Source organism: Pseudophryne corroboree, chromosome 2 (assembly GCF_028390025.1).
Source record: "Pseudophryne corroboree isolate aPseCor3 chromosome 2, aPseCor3.hap2, whole genome shotgun sequence".
Taxonomy (NCBI): Eukaryota; Metazoa; Chordata; class Amphibia; order Anura; family Myobatrachidae; genus Pseudophryne; species Pseudophryne corroboree.
In genome coordinates this window covers 738,953,802-738,965,001 of record NC_086445.1, presented here as the reverse complement: position 1 = coordinate 738,965,001, position 11,200 = coordinate 738,953,802, and positions in this window count along the sequence as shown.

Genomic DNA, 11,200 nt, shown 5'->3' with positions numbered 1-11,200 from the left:
GCTAACTCACATTCATTATCTGTTCTTCTCTAGAGGAACTGTTTTTGTTTTCCTTTTATTTGCCATTGTCATATTTCTTTTTATTCTATTTTATTTACTGTTTATAATACAGCTGCTATTTTTATAAAATAAATACATATATATCTATTTATTTACTCTTTTCATTGAACTATCATCCAGTAGCACCAAAGGTTTTTTCACTCTATACACATGTTTGGGGTGCTCTACTCCACAAGAGTCTGTCTTTTGGATGATGAATCAACCATCATACTTCATATTGTTTCCATTTGTGCCACAAAACAAATCCGCTGTATTTTACAATTCTAAATTGTATTTTTTTGTATTTTGGGGGGCCCTTGCTTTTTTGACAACTTAGGAATCTATGTACTAAGCCTTGGAGAGAGATAAAGTGGGCAGAAATAAAGAACCAACCAAACAGCTCCTGACATTTATGAAAAGAGTCTTTAACATGGCAGTTAGGAGCTGATTGGCTGGTACTTTATCTCTGTCCACTTTATCTCTCTCCAATGCTTAATACAAAGACCCCTTTGTTTTTTTTATCCAGACAACAATTGGTTATTCTGCTGTATGTCCCCGTGAATTTCTTCTATTCGCTCATACTGATCTCATGTTTTTCTTTAGCCTCACAGAGTAATGAGCCTGAATCCCCAAGAATTGTACCTCTGGGAACAGAAGAAGTACTTTCACTTTAAAGTTTTTTTTCCTGTCATACCACTACAGACCCAAATTCAGAGGCCATCCAGCCCAGACTTAAAGTAGCAAACAATACAAGCAAGTTCTGATGCTGCCGCTGTCTTCCTGTCCTCCATTAATGCATTCCATGACCAGCAGCAGCAGGTGACACTATTTGACACACAAATGAAGCACTTGTCACAGATATGTTGTCATTTGTGAAGATTTGACAGTAGTCTAACAGTAATTAATGCAAATTTCATGCTTTTGAATGAAAATGTTTGTAGTCTGAATCAAAATGTCAGCCATGTTAATACCAATTTGATAGAGAATTTTGATGTTTTGACCAGAAATTTAGAAGTACACCACTGTCTTTTACATACTCAAACAAATTCAAATATGGCCTTCAAAAAAATTTCTTACGTCTGTTTGAAAGCCAAAACAATCTTCTGAAAATGTTAAATCATTAGGAAAACAAAATGTTGCTCACCTCATTGAGGCATCAAGTACCACCAGTAGTAATGCTAACCCCTCACTTGCACCAACGCCATGCAGGTGGGGGGCCTATACTAGACGTTATGGTACTGATCATTGGTGCTCCTCATCCTCCCCTAGCCATCCATCTAAGAGGTGACAATAAAATTTGTGCCAATATCACACACAATTAAATTATTATGTTTTCAAATAATCTTCTTCAGCATTAATTTATATGCTTTAACTAAATCAGTCTTTAAAAACTATTTGTTCAAAATTGTTATGATGACCAAAAAATAATGTCAAAACTATGCTGAATACAAAGTATTGTTTGTTATATTATGCTGATTTTGCTTGATTTTTGCACATTTAATACACATTTATGATAACAATTATATTTGTTGGGAATATTTGCATGCTGAAAAAGGCACTCTTTAAGTTTGTCAGCTGCACATATACATAGGCTTCATTGCTATTTGTATGTTTAGAAGCAACCAAAATATTGTTATTTGTGTATGAGTCATAAGTCTAGCTTAAATACTTTATATGGGTTACAAATGTGTTAATACATTGACTTATCAGTGAACGTGTATGCCCAAATACAGTCAGATACTTTATTTCTAAGTCACATGGGTAATGTTAAGCACTCTTTCAGTACTGGCTGCAGCACGCATTTCAGGAAAGACTACATGTTTGCGCCGGATGCTGAGTAATTTGTTGAATTTTAGGGGTGTAGTAGTGTATGCCGGCGGTCGGGCTCCCGGCGACCAGCATACCGGCGCCGGAATCCCGACCGCTGGCATACCGACAGCTGGGTGAGCGCAAATGAGCCCCTTTTGGGCTCGGTGGCATGCTACGCACACCACGCTATCTATTCTCCCTCCAGGGGGGTCGTGGACCCCCAAGAGGGAGAAAAAGTGTTGGTATGCCGGCTGTCGGGAATCCGGCGCCAGTATACTGTGCGCCAGGATCCCGACAGCCAGCAAACTGAAAACCACCCAAATTTTAGGATACACTTTTTTCGTATTTTTTAAGATAGTAATGTTGTGTAATATACTTACTCTGAAGTAGTTTGCATAACCTGCCTCCCACACTCTGTGTTCATAGAGTCACCAGATGTAACCAGTAGCCTTGCCTGCTGTCTGCGTGTTGCATAATCTGGTGGAGATGATTTATTACGGCATAGATTATGTAACATGCAGCAGTGCACAATATCACAGATATTATCAATGCTATACAACATGGGTGGTCATTCCGAGTTGATCTCAGCCAGCAACTTTTTGCTGCTGCTGCGATAAACTAGTCCACGCCTATGGGGGAGTGTATTTCAGCTTGGCAGGGCTGCGATCGCTTGTGCAGCCCTACTAAGCTAAAAAAAATGTAAAGCAAAAGAAGACTAGGCCTGGACATACTTACCCTGTACGACGATCTCTGCGATGCTGGGGCCGGCTTTCACGTCAGACATCCGCCCTCCGTTCTGCTGGACATGCCTGCGTTTCCTTCTCCACTCCCCGAAAACGGTCTCCAATGGTCCAGATCTGCCCAGGTACGCCTTGTTTCTGTCAATCTTCTTGCGGTCGGCTCTGCATCCGCTTTCTTCGCAGGACACAACGTAACCTGCACAAAAAAAGGGAAGAAAGAGGGTTCGGAATGCCCTAAAGTGGTGCACACAATCTTATATTAAAATATAACTTTTATTATTATATATAATAAAACCAGCGAATTTTAAGAAAAAAGGTAAGAGAGTGTAAATAAGATAGAAATTGTGATTAAAATTGAAAAAGCTGCGCACTAGATGTCATCCGTATAGTTCCTAAATTCTAATATTGGAACAATGAAGAGTGTCCTAGAGGTATATGCTTTCTCTATAACTGTATATCTGTTATTCTAAACTCCTAGAATAAGTGTCTCTATTTTTCAAGTCCCTCTCGGGATATGTACTGTGAGACCGTTATGGAAACAGGACTCCTATTTTCTTAATATATAATAGTAACAAAATTATAGTAGTGCTCCAATGGTTTGCTGTGTTAAATGATAAACATAATGAAATGATCTTCCAACAATGGCCCTCATTCCGAGTTGATCGGTCGCAAGGCGAATTTAGCAGAGTTACACACGCTAAGCCGCCGCCTACTGGGAGTGAATCTTAGCTTCTTAAAATTGCGACCGATGTATTCGCAATATTGCGATTACTAACTACTTAGCAGTTTCTGAGTAGCTCCAGACTTACTCTGCCTGTGCGATCATTTTAGTGCTTGTCGTTCCTGGTTGACGTCACAAACACACCCAGCGTTCGCCCAGGCACTCCCACCGTTTCCCCGGCCACTCCTGCGTTTTTTCCGGAAACGGTAGCGTTTTCAGCCACACGCCCCTGAAACGCCGTGTTTCCGCCCAGTAACACCCATTTCCTGTCAATCACATTACGATCGCCGGAGCGAAGAAAAAGCCGTGAGTAAAATTACTTTCTTCATAGTAAAGTTACTTGGCGCAGTCGCAGTGCGAACATTGCGCATGCGTACTAAGCGGATTTTCACTGCGATGCGATGAAAAATACCGAGCGAACAACTCGGAATGAGGGCCAATGTGTGTTATGTTTTTATTGTATCACTGGAATGATAACATAATTCTTAGGCTTCAATTGTACCACAGAGGCATCTGTATATTCTCAGTTCATTTGATACTGTTACATCCACTGTGAATGAGTCATGTGTGTAGTGATACAATTGTAACACATGCAGGAGAAACAGCAGGTGTCTGATTCTCAGATTGAACTCTAACAGCCTTATGGTTCTTGGCTGTTTATGTCTGACAATCTAATCTCAGTTTAATTGTGACAATTGTAACACATGCAGGAGAAACAGCAGATGTCTGATTCTCAGATTAAACTCTAACTGTTCTTGGCTGTTTATGCCTGACAATCTAATCTCAGTTTAATTGTGACATGAGGATGGACTTATTTGCAGCTCACGTTGCTGCTTATCACAATGGGTTAAACTTTCCCCGTCACAATGTTGATTGGTGATTAATATTCACCTTAACACAGTATTAATTAGGCACTTTCCCCTCGGAATCACTATAATGTTATACTGTATTCGCTCCTAAATTATTCATAAAGGAGCATTCAAAGTTTATTCTTTTGAATTAGATTGAGACAGAGACAGAGCAGGCTTATTGAATAGCAATTAGGCATTCATTAAGCTTGTGAACCATGTCACTGATGCCCCAGTATATATGCAGTCCTTTGAACAGTGCTTTATAGTATAAGTATACTGTTTATGTTAAAACTGAGTACTGCATCTATAAGGACATTAATTAAAGGTATTTACTACATGTCATTAATTCTGCTCAGTAACTTTCAATGCACACAATAGAGTTACATATATTTCTCAATTAAGCTGTTTCCTACTCAAGGAGCACTTGATATATCCTTCACTATGCACACTGAATTTCACAATGCACACTGGAGTCTGGTATCTGACAAGACTGTTTCCTATTTCCCTGCAATTTGCATGGGATGACACTCCTCACATGGTTATATCCTTCCTATTCTAACATGATATGGAGACTGTCTAAAGTGCACAGGCTAGCTGTGCACTTTAGACAGTCTCCATATCATGTTAGAATAGGAAGGATATAACCATGTGAGGAGTGTCATCCCATGCAAATTGCAGGGAAATAGGAAACAGTCTTGTCAGATACCAGACTCCAGTGTGCATTGTGAAATTCAGTGTGCATAGTGAAGGATATATCAAGTGCTCCTTGAGTAGGAAACAGCTTAATTGAGAAATATATGTAACTCTATTGTGTGCATTGAAAGTTACTGAGCAGAATTAATGACATGTAGTAAATACCTTTAATTAATGTCCTTATAGATGCAGTACTCAGTTTTAACATAAACAGTATACTTATACTATAAAGCACTGTTCAAAGGACTGCATATATACTGGGGCATCAGTGACATGGTTCACAAGCTTAATGAATGCCTAATTGCTATTCAATAAGCCTGCTCTGTCTCTGTCTCAATCTAATTCAAAAGAATAAACTTTGAATGCTCCTTTATGAATAATTTAGGAGCGAATACAGTATAACATTATAGTGATTCCGAGGGGAAAGTGCCTAATTAATACTGTGTTAAGGTGAATATTAATCACCAATCAACATTGTGACGGGGAAAGTTTAACCCATTGTGATAAGCAGCAACGTGAGCTGCAAATAAGTCCATCCTCATGTCACAATTAAACTGAGATTAGATTGTCAGGCATAAACAGCCAAGAACAGTTAGAGTTTAATCTGAGAATCAGACATCTGCTGTTTCTCCTGCATGTGTTACAATTGTCACAATTAAACTGAGATTAGATTGTCAGACATAAACAGCCAAGAACCATAAGGCTGTTAGAGTTCAATCTGAGAATCAGACACCTGCTGTTTCTCCTGCATGTGTTACAATTGTATCACTACACACATGACTCATTCACAGTGGATGTAACAGTATCAAATGAACTGAGAATATACAGATGCCTCTGTGGTACAATTGAAGCCTAAGAATTATGTTATCATTCCAGTGATACAATAAAAACATAACACACATTGTTGGAAGATCATTTCATTATGTTTATCATTTAACACAGCAAACCATTGGAGCACTACTATAATTTTGTTACTATTATATATTAAGAAAATAGGAGTCCTGTTTCCATAACGGTCTCACAGTACATATCCCGAGAGGGACTTGAAAAATAGAGACACTTATTCTAGGAGTTTAGAATAACAGATATACAGTTATAGAGAAAGCATATACCTCTAGGACACTCTTCATTGTTCCAATATTAGAATTTAGGAACTATACGGATGACATCTAGTGCGCAGCTTTTTCAATTTTAATCACAATTTCTATCTTATTTACACTCTCTTACCTTTTTTCTTAAAATTCGCTGGTTTTATTATATATAATAATAAAAGTTATATTTTAATATAAGATTGTGTGCACCACTTTAGGGCATTCCGAACCCTCTTTCTTCCCTTTTTTTGTGCAGATTTATTTTGCCCGTGGTAGCACCCCCTAAACTGTCATGAATGACACAGATGTGTTTGGGACAAAATAAATAAGGGGTCATTTTCTAGAAGTTATTCAACCTGTGCGACCAGTACTACAGTCACAACGTAACCTGGTGACCCCTGTTGCCAGGCAACATTGCGCACACGCAGTGCGGCCATCGTGCATGCGCATTCCAGACCCGTTCGCACCGCAGCGACAAACTGCTGCGTGCGAACAGGTCAGAATGACCCCCATAGTTCCTCCCAATCTAATAAGACAATGGAACCTAGAGTTTAAAAGCTCAGCAGCTAAATGCAGTGGCATCACAAGGTGGGTGAGGGGAGTGCAGCCCGCACCCGGATGTTACCCTCTGAGGGGTGACACCAAAGTGCCAGCTCCTGCCCAGTGGCAGGAGCCGGGTGCTGCACTAGATCATAATGTGCTGCAACACGGCTCCTGTCACAGTGAAGAAGCCAGCACTGCAGGTTCATCAGTCTCCGGGGGAAGCCCGCATCCCCCGAACCCACAATGTGCTGAAAACGGGGTTGGGACGCGAAGACACGCCCCCTCCCACAAAGCCACACCCCCTCTACAAAGTCACATCCCTTTTTCACCTGCGACCACGCTGGGTGTTTTCCAAGTAAGTGACGCCTCTGGCTAAATGTAATAGCCTCCAAGTTACGGAGGTGCGGGACTGTTGTGCTAGTCTGACTGTTTCTTTAAAGCAGCAATCATTACAAGCCAAAACCAACCTGGTTTTGCCTTGCAAATGATTGCTACTTTAAAAAAAGGGGCAGGCTCACACAAAAATTCAGTACCTCCAGAACTCAGAAGCTATTACAGTTAGTCACAAATGTACATTCTATTACAGATCGAGTGGACTTACAGTATGTGCATCAATATACTTGCACTATGCTGGACTATCAGAAAGTGACAATGGAGTCAGAAGCCAGAAACATCCATTTGCAGAGTCCCCTGTAATGCAAAATAATACATGAGATTGAAAGTTAACATCACATTTCTAGGTGGGTATTGAAGGGTATCCGGACTCCAGGTCGACACCAAAAAGGTTGACATACATTAGGTCGACACCAATTGGTTGACACACCTCAGGTCGACACCTGCAATAGGTCGACATAGACAAAAGTTCAACATGGACAAGGTCGAGTTTTTTTTTTTTAATATTTTTTTTACGTTTTTCATGCTTTACAATCCACGTGTACTACAATTGGGAACGGTAGCCTGTGCCGAGTGCAGCGGTAGCGGAGCACGGTGCACTAATTGGGGTTCCCGGTCACTCTACGAATAAAACGACACCCAAAAAAACATTAAAAACTCATGTCGACCTTTTCCATGTCGACCTTTTGTACACGTCAAATAAATGTAAACAGCTCTTTAATTGAACAAGTATAGTCCGTATGAGGAGGGGGTTCCCTTAGTGCCGATTTCACGACTGCATGTGAAAGCTGCACTAAGGGAAACCCCTCCTCATACGAACTATACTTGTTCAATTAAAGAGCTGTTTACATTTATTTTAACTATGTTTTTTCCACAGGTTTTGTGCATACACATAGCTTATCATTTTATCAAGTGCTCTGAAACTATTTTATAGCATGAGAAGGTGGCTTGCAGTATGCCTACCACCCACCCCGTCACTGACTAAAAGTTCCCAGTAGCAAAGAAGTGCAGAACAGCCAGCAGTTTGTGTAGACCTGATTGAGTTTTGACAAGGTCATACAGGTACATGAATTTGGTGCAATTGAGGAGTAACATCTGTATGACCTTGGCCTACATAGGCTCTGCGGCACACCTACCTGCTGGTTCTATTTCTTGGTCCTGGGCCCTTTAAGTCAGCTGGCCACATGAAATCAGTGCCTGCATCCAGGCTACTCCAAAACCTTCCTCTGCCATGGTTGAGAGCAGAAATTGAGTGCTGCGGGTAATTTGATAGGCTTTTATTAGCATTCTGATTGGTTAAGTCTTAATTATAATGATTTTTACAAGTTGTGTTTTGGAAGTGGCTCATTGAGCTGCATTTTTTGTGTGCTTTTGGTGGGGCTTTAGATGGGACTTAGGGGGAAAAATGTCAACATGCTCAAAAAAACAGTTCATTGATTTCATTCATTGAGGTGCAATTTAGATGCCAATTTATGCACATTTGCAAAGATGATTCTTAGTAAATGTGCAATTTCCATTGATACCAATGTTATTTTCACAATTTTTGTGCCGATGGTGATTTTGTTGCGATTTGGAGTGCAAATCCGCATTTGACATGCAACTTCCATTCACACTGATCCTTAGAAAATGTCGCGAATAGAAAAATTGCATCTTTTTCACACAAAAAAAAGGCAAACCAGCCAATATTGACCTTTAGTAAATTTCCCCCTCAGAATGTTGGTAATCCAATGTGGAGAAGATTAAGACCGCAGGAGCAGAATGATCCAAAGTGTGATTCAGAACAGAGTTGAAATCATCAGTGACAAGAAGTTGCCCTTGCCTGAATCAGGTAGGGAGAAAGTCTAATTTGGTAAAGAACAGGTTTTGGTTCTGGTTAGGGACATATACTGTACATTAACCAAAGTGCACCATTTATTATTCAGTTTCCTTATTAATATAAGGAAATGGCCCCCTTTGTCATCATGGGCATCAGTAGGTTCAAAGGTAAGGTGACGAGCATACAGCATCGCCACACCTTGTTTTTCAGTTGTATTATTGCAAGCATGGAAGGTGTCAGGGTATAGTTTGCAATACAGTTCAGAGTGGGAGTTGTGTAAACAAAAATGGTTTTCCTGGAGAAAGACCATGTCACATCTATGGAAACTGAGAATAGGTAAGAGCTTCCCATGTTTTGGGAGGCTATTGAGCATCTTTATATTAAAAATACAGAACGCAGAGACCCATGGGCACCAAACTGAGAGGTGGGCTTTTTAAAAGGGACAGTGAACACTAAAGATGGCATAAGTGAGTGGATGTGGTCGAAAGTGAGGAAAGATAAGGGAAAGGGAGAACTGGAGGGGAGAGTGGGGTTTCAGTTGGTTATCTGGCAAAGTAGCCCAGGACCTATGGTGCTGACAAAGGGAAGGGATACTACGTGTCTGAGGGACATCTAGTTTAGCTACAGGGCTGAAAGCCCCGAGGAGGCCTGGCAAGACTTCAAAAGGAATCATCACAGTATGGGTAGAGACAGGTCAGGGACAAACCCCTTTTGGGTTTAACAGAAATGAAAATCCTAAGTGAGCCTATTTAAAGAACATTAATAGCATGCTAGGGCCATGTTAAGGGACCGGTGGTGGAGGTGAGTCCAAGCAGGAGGCACCAGCAGGCAGAACAGAATCATGGTTGACAGTCTTATTTACCAAAATACCCAGTCCTGGAAGATGGGACCAATCTCTTGCAATGCATACCTTTGCCAAGGCTAGGGTATTAAGCACATAACATTTGAGAAAATTATCAAGTTGCTGGTCATCTAGGGTACCCAAAAGACACACCGCAGGACTGATAAGTGAGAAAGACACACCTGTGGAGGAAATAGTGTGGGTTACCTTATCCCAGAAATCATAAATCTGTGGGCAGGACCAGAGGAGATGCCAGAATGTACCTTGCCCTGCTGAGCATTTAGGGCGCACAGAAGAATCTCTCACTCCAAATCGAAATAAGGGACTCAGAATAAGATAAGTCCAATGCAATATGAATAATTGTATCTGTTGGAAACAGCCAGATATAGTGGCTTCTCAGAGACTACCCAGGCCAAATCCACCTGTAGGTTCCGTAACTCCCTAAACTTTACTATCCCCCATAAAGGAGTATCAGGGTGTAAGCTCAAAGCATGGTAGCCCAGCAGACTACTAGCTAGATGCCAAACCCGTACGGCTTGGGTAATAAGAGGCAAATCTGACTTCGTGACCTGACCCTGCATGCAGGCTTGCAAAGGAGAGTGACCCAGACAAGACCAGGCAACCAATAATAAAGGTAATCATCTGATGCTCCAACCTGTACCCACTCCCGGAGATGTGCCAACTGTGATGCAAAATATTATAATTTACAATTAAGTAAGGCTAAGCCTCCAGAAGTACTAGATTTTATAACGGTATTTGGTATAAAAATAATGGAGATGTGTTCCCTCAAGCGCCCGCTACTAGATATAACATGGAAATATATGAACAAAGAAATTATACATCCCTTATCCTGAGATGAACATCCACATGAGTCCGTCCTCCGTTAATGTTTTCCCATGAACAGGTTAACATGAAAAAGAAAAATAAGTAGCATGTGTGGTAAATTCACTATTTAATTGTACATACTGACACACATGTAGTAACATATAAAACATGCAGAGAGGACTTCCAAAGTCCTGCTATAAAGGAGAGACGAAATAATTACCAGCATGTTTGAGAACCAGTTGTAAACAATTCTCAGAACAGTTCTTATTAACAGTCACCAAGCGTCTCTCTGGAAAAGTCCACTGGAACCGATTTCTGGTAATGGAGTCTTCACCTTGAGAAAGACCCGTAGCATATCGGGGGTAAACGCGTCAGTTATTGAGGGACATAAAACGGACTCCATAGTTCCTGTTTACAAACATCCATATTGCTGTACCATTACCAGAAATCGGTTCCAGTGGACTTTTCCGGAGAGACGCTTGGTGACTGTTAATAAGAACTGTTTTGAGAACTGTTTACAACCGGTTCCCAAACCTGCTGGTAATTATTTCGGCTCTCCTTTATAGCAGGACTTTGGAAGTCCTCTCTGCATGTTTTATATGTTACTTCTTGTGTGTCAGTATGTACAATTAAATTATTTTTCTTTTTCATGTTAACCTGTTTATGGGAAATCATTGACTGAGAACGGACCCATGTGGATGTTCATCTCAGGATAAGGGATGTATAGTTTCTTTGGTCATATATTTCCATGTTCTATCTAGTAGCGGGCGCTTGAGGGAACACATCTCCATTATTTTTATACCATTTCCATTAGAGTTTGGAGTACTTTGGAAAGGTA